Source organism: Schistocerca nitens, chromosome 7, assembly GCF_023898315.1.
Source record: "Schistocerca nitens isolate TAMUIC-IGC-003100 chromosome 7, iqSchNite1.1, whole genome shotgun sequence".
Classification (NCBI taxonomy): domain Eukaryota; kingdom Metazoa; phylum Arthropoda; class Insecta; order Orthoptera; family Acrididae; genus Schistocerca; species Schistocerca nitens.
The window spans coordinates 175,261,594-175,279,000 of NC_064620.1; the positions used below are offsets into that span (position 1 = coordinate 175,261,594).

Consider the following 17,407-nt stretch of genomic DNA (forward strand, 5'->3'; position numbering starts at 1 on the left):
GCCGTCGCGACGTGGTGCCAACAATTCGTCCAAGGCGGCACAGTAGTGGGGAGGAAGGCCATATACATCCCCGCGGACGACGATGCCCAGGCACTCGAAAAACTGTTTCGCACCAATTGCAGACTTTCCGACGATGAGTAAAGTTTGTTTATTATGATTCAATTCAAAAACAAATAACACTAGAACGAAGCCTGAAATAACTCGCTGTTTCAGTGCTGCCACCTTCACCATAGGTGAAAACAGTACTACGGCATAGTGGAAACAAATGCACATCTGTAGCTGACAAAATGACTGCTTGGCACACCCGTCGATATTATGTCAAAACCCTCATCACAACTACGCAAGCGTCCCCCTTCAGCTGAGGCTGTTGTTTTAATTCTAGTGGGCAGTGATGTCATTCCCATGGCATCAGACCCCTTCATCAGAATTACTATGCATCTTACGAATCAAGTAAAATGTAAATTTAAGTTACGTTGATATCTAAATATGCAGATAATTCAGTGCATTCAAATGCAAGACAAGTCGCTGGTTCTGATAGCATGCACAATGACTCCGTGAGCAAGGAGCGGATTTCTATCGTCGAGGAATTAAACGATTGGTAGAACGTTGCGACCGTTATTTATAGATACTTGGTGATTATTTTGAAAGATAGTATCATGTATCTGGGTCAGTTTGAAGTTTTATGCAGCATTCAATAAATAATAATGTGCCACTTGCTTTTTGAAGTCCTTTCATAACACGTTGTAGCTTCTCTTATGGCAAGGTAGGTCGAACCACTTCACTAGGATCACGCCTAGTGAAGCATTACGGTGTTCAAACCACCCTTCGGACTGAAAAAAGCGTTCCTTCTTTTAGGGATACTTTGTAGCAAATGCCTCAAGTAGTAATTTCTGATATATTACATAAATTGCAGAGTAAAATGTTTTGAGAGTGAAATTATTGATTTTTACGAGGAGATCAGAGATTTCCTGGATCTGAGCTGAATGGAGTGACTTTCTTTTTTTTCTTCAGGTGTTGACGAATATCTGCCCTGGTTTCATCCGCTGTTGCTTCCTGGTAAGTTTATTTTGTTTTGTTTAACCTGTAATCTTCAACATTGTCTTTTCTCAAGTGAAGTTCATCTATTGTTTGTACCTTCAATTCTGAAATGTATTTACAGTCTATAAATGACAATCTATAGAAGGCAACAGCGACAATTCTGTAGGTGGTATACATAATGCCTCTGAAGGCAGGTAATTTTATAATGTTGGCGGTTGTAATAGGTCACAGTCATTACTTTACGTCTTGGATGACCCCTCGCAACCGTCTAGAGATATGTTAACGATTGTTGTGGATCTTATCGTTGCAGCCTTGCCGGTACCAGTCATGACGCGTGTTCAATCATGATGTCAGATACCACGTTGCCGTCAAATCTGATTCCTTCCATAGACATCGTCTCCGTTCACACGAGCCTCAGAACGACGCACGTCCGTGTGGCGTCGGTGGTCGCAGCATTTTCTCTGTATCTGCTCATATTGTCTGTGTCGTTCGTAGTACATTACTGTTTCCGCTTGAGTTATTCCACACTGAGCAAAAATTGGATCCATCAGGGATGCTCTGTTACAGAACAGTAGCCCAAAAGTTTTCACACAAAGGTGGCAGAAAGTCATAGGGCTTTTTAAAGAACACATAAACTTCAGCCAGTTGTATGGAAACACTGAATGGAAAACACATGAGACTAATGATAATGGCAAGGCATTTTTTCGAGGACAGACGAAACAAAATCCTTTCACTTTTGCTGGCTGTGATACAGTTTCCCAGTGAGAAACTTTTAATGGGACAATTTATTAGCAGTTTCCATATAAAAAAGCTTAAGTAATTACTGACTGGCCGGCACCAAAAGATTTATTCAGTGTGCATTTAGTGTTTTTTTTTCAATAGGTCGAGTGTGATCGTCCGAAAAGTGGGTGGAAGCTTGAGAGCCTTATATTACTACAGTTCGGCGGGAAGTAAATCAAATCACATCCTGTGGAGTATTATGTACAGGTAAAGAAATTTTAAGAAGGAAGTAGAACTGTATTCGTAGTAGAGCTGAAGGACGGTCTCTCACCATCACGTTTGTCAGAAGGTATACGCCGTTAAGGAGACTGGAATTACGAAACTGAGAAAAAGCGTAGCCGATTGCTGTGCTAGTGATCTGCTATAGTTTCACTGATATTGTGGAATAAACTGCAGTATTTTAAAATGCACGTTGTTTCAGGCGGAATAATATTACAGAGTAATTCGAATAAACGTATCCATGTAACAAGTGTACAGTTGTTATTGATTACGGAATACAGCTAACAGAATGTAACCCAAACAAATACTCAAATAAGTTGCTAACCACAGTAAAATCATCACACCTCAGACTTCAATACATTTTCGAATTATCTTGGCGTCGGTACGTGTAGTGAGATCGTCTTGAAGTTATTTTATTGGAGCAGCACTGTTTATAGCCCGAACGATCAATTTGTCCCTTATCTTTACTCTAGACTTCGTCTTTCAACTATCCCTGCAGACAAAAATCTATAGAGGTAAAGTCAGAGGACCGTGGTGGCCAAGGAACATAATCATTTCTGCCTATCCATCTTCCGGGAAATGTTGAGTTCAGATGATGTCACACCTGACGACTGGAAAGTGCAGGGGGCCCGTCGTGCTGGAAGAACGGGCCCTTACTTGAAGCCAAAGGAATCTCTTCGAATAATGCTGGAAACTCGTTTTCAAGGAAGTGTATAAAACGGATTACTGTAAGACTGTGCGATAACAGAGTAAACCCAATGAACCCACAGCCTATCGTACCAAACCGCACCAAACATTTACAGAGAACCTTTCTTGAAAATGTGCTCCACAAAGGCATCGTGGGATTTCGTCAGACCACCGACGTGAATTACAAGTGTTTTGGATACCATACAGCTGAAAGTGATTGATCAGGAAACATTATTAATGGATTAATGGGATGTCTCAACGATCTGCAATTATCCAACGACAAAATTCTAGTGGACAACCTTCATCTCCATCTCGAAGATATTGAATTCACTGTAAATGAGAAATATAGAGACTGCAGATCCATAATATCCGCCGTATTCTTGTATGTGAAAAATATAAACGTATTGAAATCCTGCATGTGCTCGTTGAAACTGCTTTCCACCAAATGGATGATGTCTTCTGTTTTATCCACACGTTTGCACGTTCAGATAGAATACGGTTGCTGGGCGCCGCACCAGTCTCACGTAGTTCAGCGAAAACACGAGCACACTCTGGGAACTGGTATTCTTCGTCTAGAAATTGGTCTACCGTAGTCTGTACAGGCAGCAGCAGCATTTCCATTACAAACCGTATACACAAGTACAGGTTGTGGCACAGGAACTTCTTTATATAAAAAAATCATAAAACAGACAGTATTGCAGATATCAATTTAATTCATTTTTTTGTACATAGAGGTATATTTTAAGTTTTATTTCATTAGATTTTGATGATGAGATATTGAATGTGGCCTCTATTCTGCTCCACACATTTGGAGAGTTGAAATACGGAGTCTCACTTCACTTTGTTCAGCATATCTCTGCCTACACTGAGGTTACAAAAGTCGTGGGATACCTCTGAATATCGTATCCGACCTCCTTTTGCCCAGCGTAGTTCAGCAGCTCGACGTGGCATGGACTCAAAAAATCGTTGTCCCTTGCAGAAATACTGAACCATGCTGCCCCTTTACCAGTCATAATTGCGAAAATGTTGCCGGTGCAGGATTTTGTGCATGAAATGATCTCTCGATTATGACCCATAAATGATCGGTGGGATTCATATAGGGCGATTTGGGAGGCCAAATCATTCGATCGAATTGTCCAGAATGTTCTTCAAACCATTCGCGAACAGTTGGGGCCCAGTGATATGACTCGTTTGGGAACATGAAGTCCGTCAGTGGCTGCAAAAGGACTGCAAATAGCCGAGTAACCAGTCAATGGTCGATTCAACTGAATCAGACGACCCAGTTCATTCCGTGTAAACAAAGTTCACCAATATGGAGCCACCACCAGCTTGCACAGTGCCTTGTTGCAACTTCGGTCTATGTCTTCGTGGCGTCTGCATCACACTTGAACCCCACCATCAGCCCTTGCCAACTGAAATCGGGACTTTTGTGACCAGGCCACGGTTTTCCAGTCGTCTAGGATCCAGCTGATACAGTCACGGGCCCGGGAGAAGCGCTGCAGGCGAGGTCGTCCTGTCAGCAAAAGCACTCGCGTCTGTGGTCTGCAGTGTCGTAACGGATACGTTCGTCTTACGTCCCACATTGATTTCTGCGGTTATTTCACGCAGTGTTGCCTGTCTGTTAGCAGTGACAACTCTACGCAAACGCCGCTACCCTTGGTCATTAAGTGAAGGCCGTTGGCCACTGCGTTGTCCGTGGTGAAAGGTAATGTCCGAAATTTGGTATGCTTGGCGCATCCTTGACTCTGTGGATCTCGGAATATTGAATTTCCCAACGATGTACAAAATGGAATGTCCCATTCGTCTAGTTACAGCTACCATACCGCGGTCAGTGTCTGTTAATTTCCGTCGTGCGGCCGTTATCACGCTGGAAAACGGTTCACATGAATCACCTGAACACAAGTCACAGCTCCATCAATGCTCTACCCTTCCATACCTAGTTAAGCGAACTACCGCCACCTGTGAATGTGCATATCGCTATTCCATGACTGCTGTCATCTCAAAGTATGTTGTCAGTAGCAGCACGAACATTGTTTTGCAGCTTACCCAGCGTTGGTGGACGATTAATTTACATCAGGGATTCAAGACATCCCCATAAGAAAAAGTCAGAGGGGGCTAAACCTCACGAGCGTGCTGGCCACTGAAGATCGCCCCTCAAAGAGGAAGTGCTCGCGAAAGAGAGCCATTAACGTTCGTGCCGTGTGAGCCGTGGTGCCGTCTTGTTGGAACAAGATATTCCCCAGGTATATTTCTTCAAGTTCTTCAAGAAAGATCGCCTCAGTTATCTGGAAATAATGCTCATAAGTGACCGTAACTGCCCTATCGTTCTCTTCGAAAAACCATGGACCATTAATGTCAGTTTTGGATAATGCACACGAAGCAGTCACACTTTCTGTATACAGGGGCAGCTTATGAAGTTCTCGGGGATTCGTGCCACTCCCATATCGCATGTTTGGGTTACTGACGCATCCAGAGAAATGAAAATATGCCTCGCCTCTGAAGAACACAAGGGCGTCATGGGGCAGGTTTTCGATCAAGGCTTGTCATGCATTTTTTCGTGCATGCACCACTTTCAGTTTGTGTGGATGAAATTTCAAGTCTTCATAAAGAATTCGTCTCGCAGTGCGATCGGAGGTTGTAAGAGGAGCCGTATATTTGCGTGTGGATCGCTGGAGGGAATTCAGCATCGCCAGCCTTACATTTTCGTTGTTCCTGGCGTCCTGGTGTCTCTTGAAGGTCTCGGTTTCCGTTTTGTGCCGCGCTCCACCCCGCGCGGTCTAGGGCGCCTTGTCACGATCCGCGAGGCTGCCCCCGTCGCATGTTCGAGTCCTCCCTCGGGCATGGATGTGTGTCTCGTCCTTAGCGTAAGTTAGTTTAACGTTAGTGTAATTAGCATGTAAGCTTAGGGACCAATGCCCTCAGCAGTTTGGTCCCATAAGACTTTACCATAAATTTCCAGTTTTTCCTTTTTCTTCACGCTGCCTATTTCCATACACATGTCCATCCACATGACAAGTGATTTTCGATCAGGAAATTGACCTGCAAGCGCAATATTAAACTGTTCCCCGAATGCACGTTGGGCTGCGATGATCGAACGGCCAATGCACAAGTATATCGCCATGGCGAACGCTCATTCCTCTCTCGTCCACTGCATGATCACTACTAAACCAACCTTAAAAAAGTTAGGTTCCACCGTTTCGAATGTGCTCAGCCTCACACAACAATGAGTAACGGTCGCTGTGTGAAGTGCGTTTCAAATGAGGAAGTTTCAGGGCCGCATACTATACCATACGTGTGGTAGTGTTACAACGATCCTGTAGAATTGGCCAACAAATCACAATCGCGGCTGAAGATCTCAACGATGTAAACTCTAACTCAACTTCACAAGTTTAACTTCAAAACGAAAATGTCAGTCGTTAGATAAACCCATGGAAACTGGGGTACCAACATGCAAAATGGAAACTTACCTCTGTAACCAGTTGTATCTCTGTAAGCAGTAAAAACTGGGCACATGGTATATTTAAATTAGTCTACATTACCACCTGTTAAAATATCTGCTGTTCCTCCTGAAACACCTTGTGTAAACCACTATGAGACTTCCAATTTTCATAGGAGTGTACGCTGTAATTGAACGTTAGTCTGCGAGCAGCACATGTACTGTGCCGTCGCTTTCCGACTGTTGGGGTCGTCCTTTTTGTCAATCTCATACAAGCTGCCGCCGCTTTTCGGTGTAACATCGACTCCATCAGGTTCAGTTCTGCAGCCTGGTTGTCTTCGTACAGCATAGTTCACATAAAAGTTCAAAAATGGTTCAAATGGCTCTGAGCACTATGGGACTTAACATCTGTGGCCATCAGTCCCCTAGAACTTAGAACTACTTAAACCTAACTAACCTAAGGGCATCACACACATCCATGCCCGAGGCAGGATTCGAACCTGCGACCGTAGCGGTCACGCGGTTCCAGACTGAAGCGCCTTTAACCGCACGGCCACACCGGCCGGCTCACATAAAAGTAATTTTCTGAATCAGGCTGAGTTGCATTCCACTTAATTAAAAAGAAAGGTTTGCCTGATGCTGAATTCTGTTGTGGTAGTGGCGCCGTACTAAACCCACGTACTCGTACAGTAGAATAATATATATCCAGCTTAGCAATGACAGACTGTTTTACCTGCCGACGATTGACCTAATTTTGCAAAGTTTGAAGTAAAGTTAGGCTGCTGCCCTCGGCTCAGTTCTTGCATATTCCATCACTCTCGCCTAAAATCTAATTTTTCAGTTTTTATTTCAAATTCTTGTTTCAAAATGTGATAGGTCCTTTATCGATGAAACTTTCCAGTAACTGTCATGTAAAGGCGTTACTTCGTATTGAGGCTTTTTGCTTATGGAATATATCATGTTTCGGCCCTTAAGAGCATGTTAGTCTTGCAGGCTACTGCTTACCATATCCGGCCCGTAACATAACTCACTGAGCGTAGACTCTGTGCAGTTGGTAGCTGTACCTGCTAAACCAGGCGCTCTCTATGCATGAGAAACACCTTCGAACGTTTATTTCATTTTTTATAGCTGCGGGTAATGGCCCATACAACTGATCAGAAAATGAGACAAGATTAAACTGAACTTACTTCATGTATGGGAAGTGATCATACTAAAGTTTTTGCTATTTTATATTAACACTTTCTTATTATGAATACAAAGACATTTAACATTGTGTAATTCAAATTTAAGCTACTATTATAGTTAATCAAATTAGAGAACCAAGCCCGCAAAAAAGGTGAAGCTGTCATCGACCCGAAGGTTGGTTTGAACTGTACAAGGGCATTGCTGGCGATGGTTCGACGTTGCCTTCGTCCGACCTTTGAACGGACTTCAGTCAGTTACGGAAGTACCAACAGTTTAACATCGAAGCACGGTGAAACTCTACATTTCTCAGATTAACAAATGTTGCCAGAGGTGAGAGAAGCTATTAGTGACAGATGAAAATCTTTGGACTGATAGGGAATCGAACTCGAACCCTTGAACCCGTAGTGGAACACTTATCAAGTATAACATTGTCATTAAAATCATTTTTTCAAAGTCTAATGAAATTTTTAACGAATCCGCAATTGTTTTCATGTGAGACACAGAGACAATGAAAGATATACAGGGTGCCCATAAAGTTCCAGTATAAAAACGTTGAAGAAGTAGAACCACTTCTCAGAATGACGTCAAATTTGAACGGCATATTATTGACGCAGGGGGAAACGGCATGCAGCAAAAAAATTTAAAAAAATCGAAAATTTGACAAGTAGATAGCGCTGTAAAAGTCAGAATATGCACACCAACAAACGCACGACACAGGGGTGTTCCTCAGTTTGCGTCCGAAACGCCGAACCCAGCTGCCTCCATGAAGGATCGCCCGCTGCTGGTAAAGCTCTTTTACAAGAACAGTGACTATGCGCTAGTAGCCCACCAGGAGTTCCGGACACTCAAATGGTATGAAAAATGGCATTGGTCCGATGTCTGCCAAGGGACTGGAGAAAATAATTAAAAAATTCGAAAAGAATGGTTCTTTTGGAGTGCAGTGCGCTAGAGGAAGGAAAACAGTTGGTCCGACGTCAATATAAGATACGGCCACAGCATTGCTAGGGGGGTCGAGCAGTAGCGTGCAACATGCAGCGGACGGCGAATTGCCCGTACGTTGGACATGCCTGTGAGCGCGCTGCATAAAATCCTACGAAACATTCTACATTTCTATCCATACAAAATCACCCATGTTCAGGAGTTGCTTGCTGCTGATCTGCCATCTAGACAGATGTTCGCTCTGTAATTTCTTGCTCGCATGGAAGTGGACAAGATGGCCGTGGAACATTTTTGTGGACAGACTACGCCCTATTTCATATCCAAGGACATGCAGAACTGCAGAATATGTCCAATGGAAAATACGCACACTCATCAAAAGGTACCACTTCATTCTGCAAAGGTGACTTAGTGGTGCGATTTGACCGCATCGTTTATCTTAGGGCCGTATTTTTTCTAGCAGATGAGTCCAGCGGGTCCTGTTACCTGAGCAGATAAGTCCAGAGGGTCCTGTTACCTGTACTGTCACTGGTAAACACGATGAGAGTCTTTTGTGCGCCAACATCATTTCAACCTTCAACAACGTGGATGTGTGGGTAGGATTATTTTTGTGCAAGATGGCACTCGTTTGCACATTGAACTGCCAGTGAATCGGCTGCTGCAGATACATTGTGGAAATTTTAGAATTACCAGCTGTCATTTCCGTACAGCCAAGGCTTCCAAATCATCTGATCTTAATCAAAAATGGTTCAAATGGCTCTGAGCACTATGGGACTTAACTTCTGAGGTCATCAGTCCCCTAGAACTTAGAACTACTTAAACGTATCTAACCTAAGGACATCACACACATCCATGCCCGAGACAGGATTCGAACCTGCGACCGTAGTGGTCGCGCGGTTCCAGACTGAAGCGATTAGAACCGCTCGGCCACATCGGTCGGCTCCGATCTGTTCCTCGCTTTCAAGTTGTAACAGAAAACGATGGACAGCATACTGAAAATGTCTTGCGCCAGTCTCACTACAATTAGAAATCGATGCCATTTTGCTTTTTATGCGGATTTTGGCCCAATGACAGTTCAAAAGCAAGGCCAGATTGCATTTTATGCCGTTTTTTGGTTTAGGACAGTTAAAAACCGATTTTTCCCATGCGATGTGGTATAACCATGCCGTGGTGGAAGATCTTATCTAACCAACGGTTGACAGCCGAACTTGTGCAGCCATGCACGTTGAACAGTATAGATGGTGTAATGTGCAACTAAACCGTAGCCGTTGTATTGCAATTCATGTCATTTGCAGACGACCCCATATACGTAAAGACACTTACAATGCCATATATTGGTAAAATTTTTGTTGCATTGTTTTTGTTCCATTACGTTTCCTCTTGCGTTGATGAACTGTTCAAAGTTGGCGTCATTCTGAGCAGTAGTTCTTTTTTTTTTTTTTTACAGCGATTTGAAACTGTATCTTTTAATTATGGACACCCTTTATATTTTATAAATAAAAATTTGTCAACTGTGGGCATTTCGGTTTTTCAACCTTTTATTTCTAATATGTATTTCAGTGGGAAAGCTTCCTCGCCAGGATTTCCAACGTTTATATATGTCTATCCTCTCAGTGGTAACATATGATGCTTATTTTAACTGTTTCCATACGTGTATTGACGAAATATGTGTAACGAAAATCTAACAAATAAGATGAATTCGCCTTGGGCCATCAATGAGGCAGATTCTCACAGTATGCAGAACTTCAGGTTCGTCAGCTTCGATGGATCTTAGCGGAAAGTCTCATGTAAATTTCAGCGAAGAAACTTTCGCTCTGAAATGCATATCCTCTGCATTTTCGACTTTGTTATACTTTATACACTCAACGAAAAATGCACGATGTCCCCCTTTGGCTGCACAGTAATCGCGCAATTCGAAGATGATATTAACTGTAACAGGTATTTCGTATTGTTGGTTGCCATGTGGCCTGTTAATGATGACAGTCTCCTTCCGCTTGAGACCACAATTAAGAATGCTGGGGATATGAGATATGTCTGTGGGTAACTCAATTCCAAGTTCCTTTGAAGTCAGTATAGCCATTAATTACATGGTTTTGATGATTCTAGCTGTGCCTCTACTGCAAACAGTCGATAGCAATCACAGTGCCGATTCTTTCACGGTTATAAAGCCATGTAAGCTGATTGCGGCTGTTATCCCTTCCTAACTAATTAATTAATTTCGATGAGATAAGGAGTGCTCCTACCGTGACATATTACTGCGTCTGACACGCTAACAGCGCAGGTTGTTGCCTGTGGTATGCTACGTTGATCAACTCGTATCAAGAAGGTTCAGCACACCTGCAAGACCTGTGATTCACCATTGAGAGGCCTGCTTACCTCGTTTCTTGTAAAGCGGTTTCGATGTCACGATTGGTGTTCTCTGCCGCTCGTGGCTCCACTCGAGCATACAAGTACGATGAATCTTGAATGATGGAATGGCAAGCGGGAAGACTCAACACTACTTTAATGAAAATCTCGAAATAATGGGATGCCACCTCGTTTTTTAATAGAAGAATCAAGGAAAAAACATCCTTTAGATCCAATCTAATGGTAATACTGGAATGTAAGCTCGCGGATTCTAGTCATCAGGTATCGAGCACCATTTCAAGTACATAAAATTACCTCCACACGAATTTAATGGCAGTTAGAAGTCGCACACGCGCAAATTCGGATTGGTGATAGGAATTTCGTGAGAAGATTCCCTCGCAACGAAAAACGCCTTTGTTTTTATGACGTCCACCCCAAACCTGTATCATTTCAGTGACACTCTCTCCCTCATTTCGCTATAATACAAAACGTGCTGCCCTTCTTTGAACTTTTTCGATGTACTCGGTCAATGTACTCAGTAAATCACTTTTACGTGCGAACATATTCAGTCTGCTGCGGTTACGTGGTGCCTCTCTAGAAACTAGTCCAAGACTGGGCAGTAAACGTTTCCGAGGCTGATTAGTACTTTAACATAATTTGAACAATTTTAAACATTCAGTCGTAGTGAGTACACGTTGCCAGCCTGAATACTAGTCGAAGGCTGCTCTCTAAATTAGCCAGCACGGGGCGTACTACTCCTTGGTCGTTTAAATGTCCAGCGACTGAGAGTCGTAAATAAAATTCTAATTAAAATGTGATCTTGATGTTGGAGTTACTGAAATCATGGTTAGGTTGCTGTCGGTGCGCATAATGTCGAGAGTCTAGTTGGAGTCGTATATGAACACTAAACAGTTAATGAAGTTATGCGTCTGCCGGCAAGCTTTGCAGTGTGAATCACCTTATTCTCTGTCTTCTCCAGTAAGACACAGGTGCGGCTCACACCTCCCTTTTCACACACTGACCATCTGTCATTTAATGGGATGGAGATTGTTACCGATCCGAGATGCTTGCTGATGTACAGCGTCGTACACTGTATGATGAAATCTAAGTAATAGAACCGACTACGTTTTCCATCTACATCTACATGGACACTCTGCAAATCACAATTAAGTGAATGGCAGAGGGTTCATCGAACCAACTTCACAATTCTCTGTTACTTCAATCTCGTATAGCGCGCAGAAAGAACGAACACCTATGTTTTTCCGTACGAACTCTAAAATGGTTCAAATGGCTCTGAACACTATGGGACTTAACATCTGAGGTCATCAGTCCCCTACAACTTAGAACTACTTAAACCTAACTAACCTAAGGACAGCACACACATACATGCCCGAGGCAGGATTCGAACCTGAGACCGTAGCGGTCGCGCGGTTCCAGACTGAAGCGCCTAGAACCGCTTGGCCACACCAGCCGGCGTACGAACTCTGATTGCCCTTATTTTATTATGGTGATTGTTTCTCCCTATGTAGGTCGGCGCCAAAAGAATATTTTCGCATTCGGAGGAGAAAGTTGGTGATTGGAATTTCGTGAGAAGATTCCCTCGCAACGAAAAACGCCTTTGTTTTTATGACGTCCACCCCTAAACCTGTGTCATTTCAGTGACACTCTCTCCCTCATTTCGCTATAATACAAAACGTGCTGCCCTTCTTTGAACTTTTTCGATGTACTCGGTCAATCTTATCTGGTAAGGATCCCACACCGCGCAGCAGTATTCTAAAAGAGGACGGACAAGCGTAGTGTAGGCAGTCTCCTTAGTAGGTCTGTTACGTGTTCTAAGTGTCCGTCCTGCCAATAAAACGCAGTCTTTGGTTAGCCTTCCCCACAACATTTTCTATGTGTTCCTTCCAATTTAAGTTGTTCGTAATTGCAATTCCGTGGTATTTAGTTTAATTTACGGTCTTTAGATTTGACTGATTTATCGTGTAATCGAAGTTTAACGGACTCCTTTTGGCACTCATGTGCATGACTCACACTTCTCGTTATTTAGTGTCAAATGTCAATTTTCATACCATACAGATATCTTTTATAAATCGTTTTGCAATTTGTTTTGATCTTCTGATGACTTTCTTAGTCGATAAACGACAGCGTCATCTGCCAATAACCGAAGCGTTCTCGCTTCCCACGCCCGGGTTCCCGGGTTCCCGGGTTCGATTCCCGGCGGGGTCAGGGATTTTCTCTGCCTCGTTATGGCTGGGTGTTGTGTGCTGTCCTTAGGTTAGTTAGGTTTAAGTAGTTCTAAGTTCTAGGGGACTGATGACCATAGATGTTAAGTCCCATAGTGCTCAGAGCCATTTAAACCATTTTTTTTTTTTTTGGCTGCTCAGATTGTGTCTTAAGTTGTTTATATACACTACTGGAAATGGAAAAAAGAACACATTGACACCGGTGTGTCAGACCCACCATACTTGCTCCGGACACTGCGAGAGGGCTGTACAAGCAATGATCACACGCACGGCACAGCGGACACACCAGGAACCGCGGTGTTGGCCGTCGAATGGCGCTAGCTGCGCAGCATTTGTGCACCGCCGCCGTCAGTGTCAGCCAGTTTGCCGTGGCATACGGAGCTCCATCGCAGTCTTTAATACTGGTAGCATGCCGCGACAGCGTGAACGTGAACCGTATGTGCAGTTGACGGACTTTGAGCGAGGGCGTATAGTGGGCATGCGGGAGGCCGGGTGGACGTACCGCCGAATTGCTCAACACGTGGGGCATGAGGTCTCCACAGTACATCGATGTTGTCGCCAGTGGTCGGCGGAAGGTGCACGTGCCCGTCGACCTGGGACCGGACCGCAGCGACGCACGGATGCACGCCAAGACCGTAGGATCCTACGCAGTGCCGTAGGGGACCGCACCGCCACTTCCCAGCAAATTAGGGACACTGTTGCTCCTGGGGTATCGGCGAGGACCATTCGCAACCGTCTCCATGAAGCTGGGCTACGGTCCCGCACACCGTTAGGCCGTCTTCCGCTCACGCCCCAACATCGTGCAGCCCGCCTCCAGTGGTGTCGCGACAGGCGTGAATGGAGGGCCGAATGGAGACGTGTCGTCTTCAGCGATGAGAGTCGCTTCTGCCTTGGTGCCAATGATGGTCGTATGCGTGTTTGGCGCCGTGCAGGTGAGCGCCACAATCAGGACTGCATACGACCGAGGCACACAGGGCCAACACCCGGCATCATGGTGTAGGGAGTGATCTCCTACACTGGCCGTACACCACTGGTGATCGTCGAGGGGACACTGAATAGTGCACGGTACATCCAAACCGTCATCAAACCCATCGTTCTACCATTCCTAGACCGGCAAGGGAACTTGCTGTTCCAACAGGACAATGCACGTCCGCATGTATCCCGTGCCACCCAACGTGCTCTAGAAGGTGTAAGTCAACTACCCTGGCCAGCAAGATCTCCGGATCTGTCCCCCATTGAGCATGTTTGGGACTGGATGAAGCGTCGTCTCACGCGGTCTGCACGTCCAGCACGAACGCTGGTCCAACTGAGGTGCCAGGTGGAAATGGCATGGCAAGCCGTTCCACAGGACTACATCCAGCATCTCTACGATCGTCTCCATGGGAGAATAGCAGCCTGCATTGCTGTGAAAGGTGGATATACACTGTACTAGTGCCGACATTGTGCATGCTCTGTTGCCTGTGTCTATGTGCCTGTGGTTCTGTCAGTGTGATCATGTGATGTATCTGACCCCAGGAATGTGTCAATGAAGTTTCCCCTTCCTGGGACAATGAATTCACGGTGTTCTTATTTCAATTTCCGGGAGTGTAGATAGGGAACAGCAAAGAGCCTATAACACTACCTTGGGGAACGCCAGAAATCACTTCTGTTTTACTCGATGACTTTCCGTCAATTGCTACGAACTTTGACCTCTCTGACAGGAAATCACAAATTCAGTCGCATAACTGAGACGATATTGCATAAGCACGCGATTTCACTACAAGCCGCTTGTGTGGTACAGTGTCAAAAGTCGTCCGGAAATCCAGAAATACGGAACCAATCTGAAAACCCTTGTCAATAGCACTCAACGCTTTATGCGAGTAAAGAGCTAGTTGTTTTTCACAAGAACGATGTTTTCTAAACGGTATCGTCAGGAGTGCTCCACGGAAGTGTCATAGCACCGCTATTATTTTCTGTAAGCATAAAATGATCTGGCGGACAGGGTGGACAGCATCTGCAGTTGCTGATTATGGTCTGGTGTACGGGAAGGTGTCGAAGTTGAGTGACGGTCAGAAGATACAAGATTACTTAGACAAAATTTCTAGTTGGTGTGATGAATGGCAGCTAGCTCTAAAGCATAGAGACATAAATTAATGTGGGTGATCAAGAAAAACCAACCAGTAATGCTCGGATACAGCATTAGTAGTATCATGGCTAACACAGTCACGTCGCTTAAATATCTGGGCGTAACGTCACAGAGAGATACGAAAATGGAACGATCATGTGAGGATCGTAGTAGGGAAGGCGAATGGTCGCCTTCGTCGTTTCATTGGGAGAACTTTAGGAAAGTGTAGTTCATCTGGAAAGGAGACCGCGTCTAGCACGCTAGTGCGACGATTTCTTGAGTACTGCTCGAGTGTTTGGGATCCGTACCAGGTCGGATTAAAGAAACACATCGAAGTAATTCACATGCGGGCTGCTAGATTTGTTATCTGTAGGTTCTAACAACAAGCAAGGCTTATGGAGACGCTTCGGAAACTGAAATGGGAGTCCCTGAAGTGAAGGCGACGTTCTTGAGAAAATTTAGAGAACTGTCATTTGAAGCTGGGTGGAGAACGATTCTACTACCGCCAACACACATTTCGCGGAAGGACGAGAAGATAAGATATGAGAAATTAGGGCTGATACAGGGCAGTCGTTTTTCCCTCGCTCTATTTGCGAGTGCAACAGGAAAGGGAATGACTCGTAGTAGCACAGGGTACCCTTCGCCACGCGCCATACGGTGGCTTGCGGAGAGTATGTATGTAAATGCAGAAGTAAATAATAAAATATGGGTCGACATGGTGTATAAAGTCACAACTGTAGATGGAGGGACATTAACAGCCGGCCGTTGTGGCCGAGCGGTTCTAGGCGCTTCAGTCTGGAACCGCGCGATCGCTACGGTCGCAGATTCGAATCCTGCCTCGGGCATGGATGTGTGTGATGTCCTTAGGTTAGTTAGGTTTAAGTAGTTCTAAGTTCTAGGGACTGATGACCTCAGATGTTAAGTCCCATAGTGCTCAGAGACAGCCATGGCGTATCCTGTTCCGGAGTGCCCTCACCTGATACTGTTATTAGGTTGTTTATTTAATCCATCTCTACTATTAAAATTATTGGGATATTAATTTTGTAATAATTTAGCAATATAGTAAATTTGAGTACAAATAAATAATTAGCTTAGTAAGGGATCGTGCCCTGAACCTTCGGCATTCCCCTGGATCCAGCGCACGGGTACGGTGCACCTCTTGGGCAAATAATTGTACGCGAGGTCACGATGTAGACCACCACTGAATGACGAGCACCACGAACACAACAGTTTGCGTATCGCGCGCACAACAATGCGCATACTGCGTTTATTGTTCACTGGAAGATTTTGTCTTTTAATACATCCGCTGCAGATTGATTTTAGAACGATAAAGAAACGTGCAGTGTACTGTATACTGTAATAACCAGGGTTAGGATTTTTAGGTGCACTTTTCTTAGGATGAATTACAGCTCTTCGGAAAGATACCACAGTGTGAAAGTTTGTTTCTAGTTGAGAAATGAAGCATTTTTCACGCGCCTTTTTCCCTTTTGTGAGACCTTTATTCCTGTATTTCCCCAATCATGCCCATAATCCCTCTTTTTTTCTTTCATTCATTTCAGCTTGCTGTGTTTCCTCAGCCTGCTGTCAACGAGGCCATACGCCCGTTTCCATTTTTTTTTACCTCCCTCTTTCAATAAATGCCTTCGGAAGTTGAAAATACACCTGCAACAGTGGAAAATAATTGAATTATGTGTTCGACAAAACCTCTTTTTCTCGATTTACCGCTGTAAAATAGTTCGCAATAATGCAGTCCCACCAGAACCAGTTCCCTGCTGTTCGTGAATGTGAGTTTGCTACTGTGAGAGACGTCATCTGTTCGCGTGGAGGCGAAGGCTGGTCACGCAGAGACGGCAGTAACGGCAGCCGCCAAGTGCCAAGAATTGAGACTGGGTTCTGTTCTGAGCTACTAAAAATCGCCGAGACTGCAGTTCCAGCATGAATGAGAACATTCTCGTAATTATCGCGGTGTTACAAAAGAGAGTGTATACAGCAAGCAAGCGAGTGGGCGCGAGAGTGTTTTGTGTCAGTCGCATTGAGCGCGCAAGTGAACTGGTGTTAACTCTTTGTTACATTACTAAACAAGTGTGCTACTAGATTTTACAATACTGAGGGTGTCCAGTGCCCGATTTCCTGTTCTGGCTCAGGTATTCAAACACGATTTCATAGCCACTGATGGAAATGTTATACGATGTACCATTTGCGATTTCGTTAGACGAAAAATACCAGCGAGATCACATCAAATAACACATTTCTGCTCTATGCATCAAATGAATAAGACTCCATAAGCAGAGAAATCGCTGCAACCTCTATTATGAAATGTGTTTCAACCGAGTTCTTCAAAAAGCCAATATTTGAAGGAATTAAACATTGATCTGTGTGCAGCTCTTACACAAACAGGAATTCCTCTCAATAAGGTGGACTACGCAGTCTTCA

At 44.4% G+C, this 17,407-nt stretch overlaps 1 protein-coding gene across 1 annotated transcript in view; it reads left to right on the plus strand.

The window, feature by feature from the left end:
• LOC126195328 (RNA-binding protein fusilli) overlaps nt 1–17,407 on the plus strand; it is a 1,033,937-nt gene that overhangs the window by 127,820 nt on the left and 888,710 nt on the right. The window contains exon 2 of the mRNA XM_049933898.1: nt 1,012–1,056. The gene's annotated coding sequence lies outside the window, so the exon portion shown is untranslated. The remainder of the gene's footprint in view (nt 1–1,011; nt 1,057–17,407) is intronic.